At 45.3% G+C, this 15,159-nt stretch overlaps 1 protein-coding gene across 3 annotated transcripts in view; it reads left to right on the top strand.

Annotated features, from left to right (window-relative positions):
- Window positions 1-572: 572 nt before the first annotated feature.
- Window positions 573-15,159, top strand: part of MCTP2 (multiple C2 and transmembrane domain containing 2) — a 196,250-nt gene continuing 181,663 nt past the window's right edge. The window contains exon 1 of one of the 3 annotated variants that reach the window (XM_088452682.1): window positions 573-797. The gene's annotated coding sequence lies outside the window, so the exon portion shown is untranslated. Of the gene's footprint in view, window positions 798-1,602; window positions 1,664-15,159 lie in introns of those variants that run through there. The other 2 variants (XM_088452680.1, XM_088452681.1) reach the window with 2 other exon arrangements.

Genomic DNA, 15,159 nt, shown 5'->3' on the forward strand with positions numbered 1-15,159 from the left:
CAGACAGCATATTTTCACAGTGAGGCTGCGTTCGTAATTGCATCGGCGATCGCACTTGTGATCCGTAATGAATCAGGCCATTTATGTATTGTATTTATGAACAATACAACAGAACAGGCTCTGTTGTAAATTTGGCATTTTTTTCCTTTCTTATGCTCATGTGCGCCCACATATTGGCCACGCCCCCAATTCAGTGCAGGTGAGGGGGGTGCCCAAACATACCCTTGCTCCGGGCACCATGACTCCTAGCTACACCTCTGTGCACACAGCATTTTAGTTTTGCCGAACTAGTATTTGGTTGGACTTGAAGCTCTTTGTATGTAGACACATCTTTTCCGTTTGTAATATTCGCATATAAAAAATTCCTGCATGACATGAACAACTACTTAGAGCCATTTATCATGTTAGACCGAATCAGTGTTATTCATATGACGTTTGCAGGCTGGCTAATTACTTTTTGTATTTCGTTCATGAAGAAGTTGATAGAGAAGAGCAGCAGCAGCAGCAGCCACTCTCACTCTCACTGCCGGGAAAGCACCTGGGCCGGCAGCCCAATCCCGTGTGCTCCTCCCCGGGCTGAGGAGGGACAGGTTATCTTAGCCACCTCCCCCTTAGGGGCTGGTAGTGGCAGGGAGGAAGTCAGTCAGTGTAGTAGCAGCAGCAGGAGGTGGAGTATTGCTGCCCCAGATACGGACACAGTGTAATTACCGGTGTGTGGAGGTGCCAGGGGGGCGCCAGTGTAACAAGTGCTGCCAGGAGCCCGTGCCCGGAGAGATGTGCAGTGGCCGGCTGTACAGGTGAGCCACATGGTATCCGGGGTTGATGGAGTGGGCGAAGGATCGGTGCAAATTGCGATGTAACCAGCTCATAGATGAGCTGTGACTGGGAGTAACTCTATTACTATGGGACAGTTCTCCCCACAGCCCCCTCTATGCATCAGGAAAGAGTTTGTGGCATGTTATTATAATATTAGTGCCTGTCTGTAAAACTATGAATTGATGGCATATACTCAGGCAGGGGAACTACTAAGATTTTTTTGTGTGGATATACCGTTCGTACTTTAGCTACAACACTTATACAGGACATGTGTTATTGTGTATGTTCCAGTATGTGTTTATATACTTGGTACTGTACTCGTACTGTGTATGTCCATGCACTTAGTAAAGTGTGTGTGTGTGTGACACACATGGGCTTCTCTAAGTGCTCTATGCAGCATGTTATATATGTCAGGAATGATGTGGCAATCTTAATCTTCACTTCCCTCTGGAAAACTATTGAAATGATAAGTTCATGATTTACTACTGCAGCTGCTGATTGTCATTCCTTCAATGCTCATCACAGGTCACATAAATAACATTGGCTTGGTTCTGATTTGGACACTGTTCCAAATGCTGATGGATCACTGATATCTGCAAACTGCACATGCGCCATAAAAAGCATTCCAAGACTGCGCATCTGCCGTACCATGCGTATGCACATGATGGAGATTATAAGTGCGAACTGGTTGGCAAACCACCATTTGCGTGTAATATGTGTTTCTTGGCGTTTGCTGTGCAGAGGCACGTAACAGATACAGCTTGAGGGAGTGTCGAGGGCGAGTAGGCTGACTTCTACGCAAGCTTGGAGAGTGCGGACAGTGATGGGGACCTGTATAATGGATAGGGTGAGTACAAATGGAGTGCTTCTTAGGGTTATAGCAGGCCTACCCAGACACAGGGGCTCCCCTATTTACCCCAGAGGATATGGTAGAAAGATTAATAGTGTTTGAGATGGGTAGCACCCATCTCAGACACCATTATATCTTTCAGTGGGAATCGGTATGAAATACTGACGGAGGAGATGCCAGCTGTCAGTACGCTGACAGCGGCACCCCGAAGGTTGGAATCCCGATGGGAACTGTAAGTACTGTCCTATTTTACACTCATATTAACCCGGCACCCTAACCCCAACACTCCCGGAAAATGCACAACCCTAATCCTAACCTCCCCTCAGTGGTGCCTGAACCTAACCAGTCTGGAGCCTAACCTTAACCTCCCCCATCCCAGAGCCAATCCCTAAGTCCCCCCGGAGCTCCTAAACCTAACCATCCCCCCCCCCCCCCCCCCACGGCTGATACCTATCCCGGCCTCCTTACAATCGGGATGCCGGCTTCTGGGATTCCAATGCCGGTGTTCTCTCAGTGATCGTGATTCCGGCGCTGGGATTTCAACAGTCGGCACCCTGTTTGTCAGGATATTAACCGCATCCACCTTTCAGTGATGGGGACCTGTTTCAGATGGACCTTTTACACCCAGCATTGGGTAGGTGTAATTCCCAATACTGATGATAATGGCTGCAGATTGGAAAACAGTGGGTAGCACGGCCTTCCGCATAAAGCTGGGCAGACACACTTTGCCATGAGGCAGTAAGCGGGCTGTCGCAACTTAATGTATATATGTGCATTATGCAGTTACGTTATTGCTGGGATACATATCACCCATTTCACTCAGTACATAATGGTATTAACTTGAGCTAATTTAATATAATTGTTTTTAAATTCGCAAAGTATCCTTTATTTCTGCAGGAGGGCTGATATGCTAACATTGCATGTAGGTATTTGCACTAAACCTTTGCAACCAATCATGCACTATATTTCATTGACAGAGAAATGCTGACTGGAGCTCAATGCAAATAGTGCACTGACATGTAATGTTAGTAAGGGTTGTGTACGGGGTACCGAGTCCTGGGATCCCGGTGGTCAGAATCCCGACATCGGCATCCCGACAGTGTAGAATACCAACACCTGTCCGTAAGTATCCTAGCCCTCCCTCCCCGCAGCCTAAACCTAACCTCCCCCCAGAGCCTAATCCTAAGGATACAGCTAACAAGTGACACAACACATATGGTATCAGCCTGTATATTAAGCAAGGAATGTTGTATAAATATATGGTTGCATAATGACCGCTTTACCAGGGACAGCAACTGATACCTTTTTGTTTTTAAACAGCCTGTTTGACACTTGAAATATAGTAGATGGTTGTAGAGAATCAAATAAAGTCAAGCTCCTGGTTTTAGGTTGCCTATAATAAATATGTAAGTTTTACACCATTGTCCTAGCATAAGGTTCTATGTGCGGTCAACTGACCACTTCATATTAATTGCACACATATTAGCACTATGATACTGGCTGTTTACTTCCTGTGATCTCTAAACGCCATTATACGTGTAACCTCACAGGAAGCTGAATGCATCGTTTGGTAATGGAGCAAGACATGGTTGGTAAATAAAAGTTATGTTACTTTATTTAGCTGAGTCACATTGGCTCCAGGAATCTTGATAAAGTGCTACTTTGAAAATTTACAAATCTTTTGTCTAGAAATTTCGTCATTTTTTTCTAGAAATGCTAAAAATGTTTTTATTTCTTTATTGTGTCGTTTTTCAGATGGTTTTCATGAAGTTCTGTTTGAAATTTGCAAGAAATAGTTTTGTCCTTGGGTTTGAAGGAGGTTGGTCAATAATATAACACGACTAGAAATATACAAAAACACATTTTAAAAGGCAGCTTTGCCAATTGCAGCCTGATATGAGCAGATGAGCCACTGTACTTTGAATATGATAACCACATTTGCTCTTGTGCATAATCCAAATTGGCATTAGTCAGCATCTGTGGAAAAATAAACGTTCATTGATAGATAATAGGCATGACTGCTGTCAGGAAGATTTATGTGTCGATTTTAATTTATTTTTTTTATTTTTTTTGAGCCAGATCTTAAAAATATCAATCCTATCAACCTGACCATATACGGTAGTATTTCATTAAGGGCCTGATTTGGAGATGGAGGTAATGCTGATGATTACACAGTTGAGCAATTATCGGTGGTCTGCGCAAGCTCATTTCCTGTCTGGGGCCCCCTCCTCCGTTCTCGGCAGCTGGCAGCGCACTGACGAAGCAGTAGATTCTGGGCACTAATCTGTGCAGGTCACCTTCCGCAACATTTTCCCGGTGATTTCCCTACTGCACATGCGCAAAACACCGGGAAAATTGGCAATCGTGGCCATTATCCAGGGTTTTGTGTAATGCCGATGCAGGACTTCGGAGAGGTAAGTATAAAACATATGCGTGTCCCTGCATCCATTATAGATACACCACTGGTCTCAGTCAAGTTTCATTACTGATGTTGCTCGCAGTGAGGATTTATTTGCAAAGTGATCGACAGGCAGGGGCCGCTTGAGGGGGGTGACAAATTTAACGTGAGTGTATTGCCACCTTCTAGAGGCGTCTGCCTATGACTGTGGACCCATATGCAGTAAAACTGACTCCGGTGTCTCACCTCCCGCTTCCATTCTGCGCGACTGTCTGATCTCTTGGAAGGCAGATTATCTACTGATCTGCATCTGATGCTGAATCTTTGTGCGCTGTCACTTAGATTTGCAAAGACGCTGGTGGGCATCTTAATGCAAATCCTGGCGGATGCAACATTTGCATATTTTCACACAACTGCTGCGTACATATTTGCATCTGCATGCATTAGCATTAGCGTACATCTGACTCAGGCCCTAAGCCAAAATCAGTATGATAACCATTTCTTGTTTAGTGAAAATTTAAACTTAAAAGTAGTGTGTATATTATTCCTAGAGTACATTTCATCCTAATGGGCATACACACTAGACAATAAACTTAACAATATAATTCATATCCTCCAGTGCGTATGGTCCGAACGACCAATGATGCGCGCTCCCGCTGATCGTTTAACAATATTCCCAGTCGGCTGGACATGCAGCCCAATCTGGGGATATCGTGAGCGATGCACCCGGTGCTGACTTAGGGCCTGATTCAGATACGCTTGCAAGCCTCTGGCATGCACGAGACCCGTTCAGCGACGGCGAAGCCGTCGCTACGGGTCTCGCTACAAGACGGGGCAGCTGTCAATGGTGAGTGACAGCTTGCCCCGTTTTGTAGGCGGGCGGGGGGTGGCTGCACAAATGCAGGCGTTCTCTTAAGAACGCCTGGCGTTTGTGGGCGGCCCTACTGACATCACTAGTGATGTCAGTAGTGGAATTCCTGCTCTATTAGAGCAGGAAGTCCACTCGGGCTTGCGGGAGCCGAGACCCTACCGCAGGGTCTCGTTGCAAGACCGATGGTCGTGATAATCGCGACTGATTCTAGGCCGCTCGCACAAGCTGTGGGTGGTCACCTACAGCTTTGCGAGCGGGCTGGAAAAAAAACGCCCATCAGACCTGCGAGCGGGTCTGTATCAGGCCCTATGTCGCTGAATACACACATGGTCTAGTGTTAAACTTATTTTTCTATCTAAGTGCTTTTCTAGTTGCTAATTCAATGTTTGGGATACTGCAGCGTTTTCTATATAAAAAATAAATACATATTAGTAATCCTGGAGCCTTGGCCAGATGTGGCCACCATGTGTTGCTATAGCGCATTGCAATGGCCTTCAGGTGTTACGAGAGGGGTATGGAACACCTACATATTGTAAAAATTCTGTAACTGAAACTAGTTCTTCATGTTTTTGGCAGCAATGTGCTTTTTACACTTCACTGTTTAGTGTAGGCAGCTTATTGCTTGAGAAGGCTCCCTGCTTTTGCATGATTATGTACATGTATCGATAAACCCAAGCAAAATTATGGGAAGCAGTCGGGAAGCCGGCGGTCGCAATGCCGACCACTGGCTTCCTCACTGCTTAATCCCGGCAAGGTACAAATGACATTCATCGAGATCTCGATGTCCGTCATTAGACCTACACCCGGCTTACCAATCGAAGGTAAGCTGGGTGCGGATAGCCTCGGGGGGGGGGGGGGGGGATTTAGGGTTAGGCACCCCCGGGGGGAGGTTAAGTTTAGGGAGACAGGGCTATGCTGCGGGTAAGGGGGGGGGGTGGGTTTAGGCACTTAGCGGGGGGGTTAGGGGGTAGAATTAGGTTAGTTATACTTACCTTAAGGACGATCGGGATTTCCTCCTCTGTTTGGCTGCCGCTGTCGGGATTATACTGGTTCCCAAAATTATAGTTTAGTGTTTTCCCCAGAAAATTGTGCCAGCCGGGTGGCATTATGAAGTAGCCGGGTACGGGAGATGTTATCTGGCTGGACACAGATATAACTTGCCAGATACTGCTGACTTGCTGGCTGGACAGAGATTTTTTTTTTTTAATAGCCCAGATAATGCGCATTTGCTGGCTGGACAGAGATTATTTGTAATAGCCCAGATATTGCCCATTACCCCTTGCTGGCTGGACAGGAGTGTGCCTGAGAGATGCTGCACCATGCTGAGACCGTGCACTCTCTGTCACCCTATAGACTACTACACTGACTGCTCCCGCCATCCTACAGCGTCCTGGTTCTTACACAGGGGAGGGATGGTTCATGGGAGGTATTTCTATTGCAGCAGTGCTGGGTCTGATACTGCCCAGTACTGTGATGTGGTCAATAGGTCGCGCTGCGCTGATATTTCTGTGTAGATCATGTAATGTCCGCTTGGTGCAACTGATACACAACAGCGCAGCGTGACTTATGGGCCGCGTCACAGTGCCGGGCGGCATGTAAATAAAGCCGGGACAGAGTGCCCAAGAAAATGACACTGGGGAGAACACTGTAGGCCGGATCATACGATATATCATTCACATCGTCATTGCAGGGGCACCATCAGTAGCTATGCCAGATATGTTAGCAAATGACAAAGAAAATCGCTGTAATGTATTTTTCACAGCTTCATATAAATCTCTTGCTTTAGTTGTGTCTTTCAGTGGAACTAAAGCAGCCATTTCTTCAGTGATATTATATTTGTCATCAATGCCTCTGATAAAAATTGCCAATTGAGCTGTATCTATAGCATCTGTACTTTCGTCTATTGCCATAGCATAAAATTTAAAATGAGCAGCTCTACTCTTCACAACTTTTTCGATGGATTTTCCTATATCTTCAATTCGCCTGGCTACAGTCTCACCAAAATGTGTCTTTACGACACATTCCTTCATACACAGCAAATTTCTAAGCATGTCTTGTCATGTAATGCCTTTTCAAATTGTAGTCTTTGAAAACTGGCACTAATTCTTTGCAAATTAAGCAGATTGCCTTACTATTGGACTCCACAAAATAGTATTCATCTGTCCACTTTTCTTGGAACACTCTTCCTTCATCTTTAATTTTTCTTTTTTTGTGTTTGATTTTATTTTTTGACATTTCAGAAGCCATGCTGGAATGTAAAAAAAAAAAGGACTTTTTTAGAAAGCATGGATTAATAATCAATGTGATTACTATGTGCATTATACTACAGATTTCCCTTTCAAATTAATGGTAAGTGGAATGCAATTGGATTTTGATGCAGAATTCCACAGCCAATTTTGTGTCAAAATCCGTTGTGTGAACCCAGCCTTAGTCTCCTGACTACCAGAAAGTGGCTTACCTGAGAGTTCGGATGCTGGGATGAGGTCCATCTGCCTTGATTGAGGCTGGTACGAGGACTGTCTGGTTTTATGGATGCTGGTACGAGGCCTGAAGTAATGGATGCCTGGAGGGAGAGAAGATCTTGGTTAAATATGGAGCTATGTGGGTGGAGAATGACAGGAGACTACCAGAAAGTGGCTTACCTGAGAGTTTGGATGCTGGGATGAGGACTGTCTGCCTTGATGGAGGCTGGTACGAGGACTGTCTGGTTTTATGGATGCTGGTACGAGGCCTGAAGTAATGGATGCCTGGAGGGAGAGAAGATCTTGGTTAAATATGGAGCAATGTGGGTGGAGAATGACAGGAGACTACCAGAAAGTGGCTTACTTGAGAGTTCGGATGCTATGCCAGTGCCCCCTCCAGTATATATGCCATGCCAGTGCCCCCTCCAGTATATATGCCATGCCAGTGCCCCCTCCAGTATATATGCCATGCCAGTGCCCCGGCTCCTGTACCAAGCTCTCACCCATCCCCCACCCCCTGCATCAAGCTGAGTCCCCCACCCCCCGGCTCCTGTACCAAGCTACCCCAACACCCCACAAATCCCCTGCATCAAGCTGAGTACCCCCAGTCAAACACCCCCACACAGCTACTGTACCAAGCTCTGCTTACCAGGCAGTATCGCTTGTAAGCAGAGCGCAGAAATCACCCGACGGAGCCTCGGCCACCACAGAGTACTGCTACGCCACTGTGACCGCCCAGCATGCGCAATTACGCTGGCGGCACAGTGAGTGAAGGAGAGCGTGGGGGCGTGGTCTGGAGGCGCCGGGACTACAGTGAGCAATCCCGGAACAGCGGGACATATTGTGAATGTCCCGCTGAATCCGGGACACTTGAGAGGTATGTGGGCCGCATTACGAGCCGACCTGGGCCGCATGCGGGCCGCGGGTTGGACAAGCCTGGTCTAGTGTGTACGCACTAGATCATTAACTATGCGCACTCCCGTGGGTCATTAACGATATCCCCAGTCGTCTGTAGATGCAGCTCATTCTGAGGATATCGTTAGCGATGCCATGCTGCTGAATGCAGCATGGCCCCGCTCCCCCCGTCGGGGTCCCATCCCTGCCAATATCTCTGGGTACACACATCGTTTAGTGTGAACCCAGCTTGACTGTAATTGTTCAAGCCTGTGACATGGCAGTTAGGAGGTGATTGGCTGGTACTTTATCTTCGTTCACTTTATCTACATCCAAGGCTTAGTAAATAGACTTTGTCTATAAAGTAACAGGAGCTGGTTGGTTGGTACTTTATCTCTCTCCAGGGCTTAGTATATCTGCCCCCAATAACCCCTACACTACAGAAAGATCACAGAGTCTGTGTATGGGGGAAGATCTCCCCCATGCTGGCCTCCATAAATTCAGGGGCACAAACATTAGAAAGAGGGATACCTTCTTTCATATGATGGGGCCCCTGTGATCACCAGATAATATTACCATGTGCTATATAAAACCTATGTTTACCAAATACGGGAGGGAGGGTAGTATGTACTCTCACCCACATAAAGACACATGCACCCACATATGACAAATAGAGCTAATATTTTAGAGCTATTTATTATAAATACATATAATACTAGTCCAGGTACATGTAAAATATTTAAGCCTACGCTGGAACTCGTCATCTACATATATTTTTAAACTGCAGATGACGAGTCCCACTCAACGTCCACAGTGTGAGTGTATTGTAATAAAATATAAAACAAAATTACCTTATCCCCAGACAATGTTACCTGGCAATTTTACCCTGTTCCCTATCTTCCCCATTCTGGCACAAACAAAAAGTGAATCCAGTATACCTGACAATGTGTCGCCCCCCGCACATCAAGACAATGGGGGAGATGTATTATAGCGGCACTTAACTCTTTACCGAGGCGAAGCAGGAAGCACTAACTATGAGATGTATTAACCTCTCATTGGCCGGAGCGGGGGAGTGAAAACAATTTCCCCGCTCTTGTAGATAGCAGCGCTGATGACAGGGGCGCATAGCTCCCCTGTCATTTACCGCCCAGCCCCCCAATCATACATGGGGGAGAAGCGGTATCACCGCACATGACGTGCGCTGATGCCGCTTTGGCGGTTAATACATCCCCCCCAATGAAACTTAGCGTTTAGTTCACTTTTTTGATATTTCAATAAAGGAAAAATTGTTCTTTTATGTTAGATTTGTTTGGCGCATTAGACGTAACTAAGACCAATGAAGTTTTTTATGAGAAATCAAAATCTTCTGAAAAAAAAACATACTGTATAACTTGTGTGGGTACTGCATAAACAATGTTGTGATATTAGCAATTGGAATGTGAGGAGCGCAACCATGGAGAAATGGACTTGGCACAGAAGAAAACCCCAGCAGTGAAGGGTTTAATATATCTCTTTAAAGTGGGTGTAAAGCCTAAATTGAGATGAAATATTATTGACTTTACTTTGTTTTTAAAATAGAACAAGTCAAGCTGGGTACACACTTAAGAGATATATCTGCAGATGATGTTTTTTTTCATACACCCTGAATAACCCTTGTCTGACTGCGGGTCCCGTACACACAGCACAGTGGCAAACGCAGGATTTTGAAAGGGGGGTTTCCAAATAATTGGTTACAGACCCAATGACAAAAACGTCTAACCAGAATAAGCCTGCAACGTACACTTAATTGTGTACTTCAAGAGTTTTAATAGGAGGATACTATTTATTAGATTATGCCAGCTGTCTGCTATTCCCAGTGGGTGGGGGATGGGAGGATAATATTTATTAGATTATGCAGAGCTGTCTGCTGTATGTTATTCCAGGGGTGTGGGGGGATGGGAGGATTCCTCCCATCCCTCCACCCCCTGGAAATAACATACAGCAGATAGCTCTGCATAATCTAAAAACTAGTATCCTCCCATCCCCCCACACCCCTGGAATAACATACAGCAGACAGCTCTGCATAATCTAATAAATAGTATCCCCCCCCCCATAAACAGAGCAGCAGAAAATGGCCATCATTCAAAAAATATTACTCCCAGCCCCCACCCCCCGCCGCCAACGCCTGCAAGACCCCCGGCACTCCCCCGACATACAGCAGTACTCAGTCAGTCTGAGTCATCAGCCGCTTAAACAATAAATATTATCCCCCCAGGGCAGGGCGGCATCTTGCGACTGACAGCTCCGTAACTCCATAGCAGCTGGCAGCAGGGCTGCCATCAGAGATTGTTGGGCCCGGGACTCACAAAATAAGCAGGGCCCCCCCCATGGGTGAGGGGGGGGGGCGTTGCTGTGGTAATGTGCATGAAACAGTTAAAAAAAATATATCAAAGTTTAGGCTGTGGGTGTTAACATGTCAATCTATAATATACAGTAGAAGTGATGGTGATAGAGCAGGGTGAGGGTGTGAGAGTGCGGTGTGGGACGGGGTGAGGGTGGGAGAGAGGGGTGAATGTGGGAGAGAGGGTGGAAGAGAGGGGTGAATGTGGGATAGCGGGTGGGAGAGCAGGGTGAAGGTGGGAGAGCAGGGTGAAGGTGGGAGAGAGGGTGGGAGAGCAGGGTGAGGGTGGGAAAGCAGAAGGCACTGTACCTGGTCTGTCTGTACCACTGGAAAAGCTGGAAAGGAAGCTGGATCCCCCGCACCATCTCCTGCTCCTCTGAGGTCTTCACCATCGCGCAGCAGCGGATTTAGACTTATTCTTCTCCCTTTTGCTATCGCCCCCGCCGCTGCTGCTCTTCCTCCCTCTCCCCTGGCTGTTGTCTTCTCGGCAGGCTGCCCTCTTCCAGCTGGCTGGCGGTTGCAGACTGCGGCTTCTGCTTTAAGCACGCTGCTGCCGCAAACACTCTCCCGGATAGAGGGGCCCGGGTAACAGTACTATTTTGCATTTGAAGCCAGCCGCCGCGGCAGCGGCTCCTGATTGGCTTGCGGCACATCCTACAATATGCCGCTGGCGCTTATCAACTGTGCTGCCTTCCGGGCCCCCTTTCTGTCCGGGCCCGGGACTTTAGGCACGGCAGTCCCCCCTGATGGCGGCCCTGGCTGGCAGTGACAGTGTGTCCAGGGCGGCATGAGGCGCTGAGTCATCCGGTTCACAGTGCCCGGCCTGGGGACTGACTGGGACGAACTTGCCCGCTGCAGCTCCCCCTACAGCCAGCCCAGGCAGTATCAATCTTTGAAAAAAAAAATATTTTGTTCAGCAGCAGCGCTGCTCACCAGGTCGGACAGGGGGGGTTTCTAGGTACTCGGAACCCCCCCCCTGCGTGCGCGGGTGCAGCACGATGGATAGGTATATCTGCCATTGGCTGTGCAGCACAGCCGGCATGATATGTCTGTGAACGAAGTTGTTCACAGACATATTGCTGGTACACACTGGCCTATGTTATAGTGCTGGGACTGTCAATCATACTGACTTCAGTGATATGAAATTGAGGTGCTATGTATTCATGAGGGCTGTAGCTAGGGTAGTGCGGCCGGTGCCAGCGCACAGGGCACCACAGACCAGGGGGCGCTGTTTGGGCCTGTCAAATTTCTGTTTATTATCATTCTCACTTGTAGCTTCCTCTTATTTCATCCCCAGCATCTCCTGGCCTCCTCTATCTCTTCCCTGGCCCTTCCCCATGAGGCCATTCCCCTTTTTTGGGTGCATTGTCCCTTTGAAAAATGAGGGGGGTGCCAATGCTCTTTCTGGCACAGGGCACCAAAAAGTCTAGCTATGGCTCTGGTATTCATAGTTCCCTGTTTTGGTCTCTCTCTTTTTTTTTTTTCTCTTGGCAACCAGAAAAAAATGGGCAAACTGAAAGCAGCCAAGCTGTAACTGGTATTACATTTGCACAATGGAAAATGTATGTTGTGACCTCCCATTATCAAAAATGCTCCTAAAATGAAATGCATTTGACAGAAGTTTGTAATCCACTTGGGAATCCCAAGAACAATTGTAACTTCCAGCATGAAAGTTATGGGAACCTTTACATATACTGATGAGAGTTTACTTTAGTGACCAAGCAACTGGAAAAATGTTGCTGTCATGTGATAAATCTAGCTGTTCTGGATGTTAAAATGAATTGCAAAAAGAAAATCAAAAACATTCTGTACTATTGTGTATTTGCTTTCATAATCTCTGCTTCATCTGTTAGGTCAGATGTACTTTTGTAATAACTTTAATTTTGTAGTAACTATTATTTATTTTTTAGTACTGTTATTACTTTTCATAATACAACAGTTTTTTTTTTTTTTTTTTTTTTTTAATGCTGCTGTAACCTTCATGGTATTCCATGTTACATTTTTAGGGCAGTGTTTCCCAAACGGTCCAGGTTTTAATTATATCCATGCTTGATGCTGAGCAGTGACTCTCAAGACCCACTACTTCATCAAAGCCTTCCAGCTCTCATCTTAATTTGCTGCTACATGCTCCTTCCTCCCGGTCTACCCAATCTGTCACACCTGTTTGTCTGCCCCTCCCCTTTAGAATGTAAGCTCTTACGAGCAGGGCCCTCTACCCTCTTGTGCTTCTCCTTACTTTACTTTCATCTACTTCTTACTCCCCACTAGGGCACCTAACACTTGGTTGCTTATCTGGGTGTTATGGTCGCAAATGTAGCAATGTATATTATCCTTGTCCTGTATTGTATTGCACTGTAAGTCACTGGTCAACCTATTTGTTTATGTACTTTGTAAGGTGCTGCCGAACACTTGTGGCGCCATATAAATAAATGATGATGATGATAATAATAATGCTTAAATCAAAATGACAGGTACTAATGAAGTCAGCTGCTCCAGCATAGATATCCTAAAACCTGTACTGTTAGGGTGCTTTAAGGGCTGAGTTTGGGAAATTGATTTTGAGATAAGGCATCCTCTTGTTTACACCACTATAAGTCTTGCATTCCCTTGTCCAACTGGATGATCAATATCGTAGGTTTTGGGTAAAGAGAGATTTTTATGGTCCTATTAAAAGTTGAAAAGCCCGAAATGCTGGTTAGGGTTTGCCGAGAAGACGCTCTGAAAAATGACCTCACTGTGTTCTATAGTTAGTTACTATCCCACCTGCCCGAATTGTCCAATGACACGAGTCTGCAGCACATACCATACAAAATCCTGGGATTTGTATTGCAGCTCACTGTACCTATCTGCAAATCAGAGTATCTTGTGTACCTTCCAACCATATTTTCCTCTAGGAAATGTGTGCAAAGACATAAGTAAATAGAATAAGAATGGCAATGACTTAACCTACTATATAAATATTTGAACATGGTTTCATTTTGTAAACCACTTGAAGATGCATTTGGTGAGCACATGCTGGCAAATTTCTGTGCGTGCCTGCTGTTCATTCATAATATGGCAAAAACAACCTGTTTACATGGAGACGTGTACAGCACTCGACCTCTCCCATACATTTAGTTCTGTAACAAATTAGCAAAATGGGAAGCTGAGGTTTTATTGAAAGAGACAGAAAAGAAAGCAAAGATATAAAAACAATGGAATAAAAGTATTTGCAGGTTATATGTGAGGGACACGTATGTAAGTTAGTATGCAGGAGAAAAATACTTTTGCTATTGGAAGACCACATCAAATTTTCATTTTTTGTGCATTTTGGAAATTACTGCAAACCTATTAGCGTTAACACAGAGTTTTTCTGGAACAACATTACTGAAAAAAAAAGCTTATTTCATTTTAACCTGTGTCATTGGTTGGTATAGTTGAATTGCATTTTATTTTCCAGTCCCTGTTTCCTAAGCCTATTCCTCCGGTTTATATCGTGTGTTATTTTGTATCAGTAATTTTTTTTCCCACTGATTTGAATACACAAAATTGTTAAAGAATCGGTAAACATTAACTAATTTGGCAGTAACATTACAGTCGCGTGTATTTTGCCAGTAGCTTATCAGAACTGATGATATAAGTGTTAAGCTTTATCTCAGTAGAGGTGGTGGCAGGGTATCTTTTTCTGTGAACACAGAAATGCCTTGTGGGCATTGCAGTGTGCATGTCGGTTTGAATTGGTTGATAACAGCACAATAGCTTGCATTCAGCTGAATGATGACCCGTAGATGCGATAGACAATAGATTTGTTAGTATAATCCTTCAGGGGTACAAGATCTGCAAGTTGTACAGTATGTCTTTTTTGTTTCATGGCTACTCAGAGTTGATAGGATTGTAGTGTTGGATGCTAGTTTATACTTCTGAAAGATGATTGCTTATATTTAGTTATGGACATGTATTTAGTGCCATATCTCCAGTGAGAGTGTTGGCAGCTATGCTTAAGGTTAATGTCAACTGTTTCTTGTTTGCATCATCTGTCTCAGACCTGATGCTCTAATGTTACCGTAACTCTGGGGAAGATGTACTAAAGCCTTTGAGATAAAGTACCAGCCAATCAGCTGCTAACCGTCATTTTTCTGTAAAGTGAAAGTCAGCTGCTAAATGTTTGCTACTTTATCTCTCTGCAAGGCTTAACACATCTCCTTGTGGGGGAGATGTATCAAAGCTTGGAGAGAGATCAAGTGGAGATAGGCGCTTTTTCGTTGGTACTTATCGAACTGTCGTTTTTCAACACCACTTGTAAAATGTCAAAAGCTGATTGGATGGTACTTTATCTCTCTGTGCAACTGTCTGTGTCATTGCTGCTATAGTTTTGCTACATATTGAACCCTTTTCAGCAATATCCTCTGTCTCCTTGGGGTACATGCACAGTGCCTCTTCTGTTCCATTCTCCTGAATGTAGCTGTGAGATGATAGATATCTGTGGCAAATATAAGTACTGTTCACACA

Source organism: Taudactylus pleione, unplaced genomic scaffold (genome assembly GCF_031769625.1).
Source record: "Taudactylus pleione unplaced genomic scaffold, aTauple2 ptg000556l, whole genome shotgun sequence".
Taxonomy (NCBI): Eukaryota; Metazoa; Chordata; class Amphibia; order Anura; family Myobatrachidae; genus Taudactylus; species Taudactylus pleione.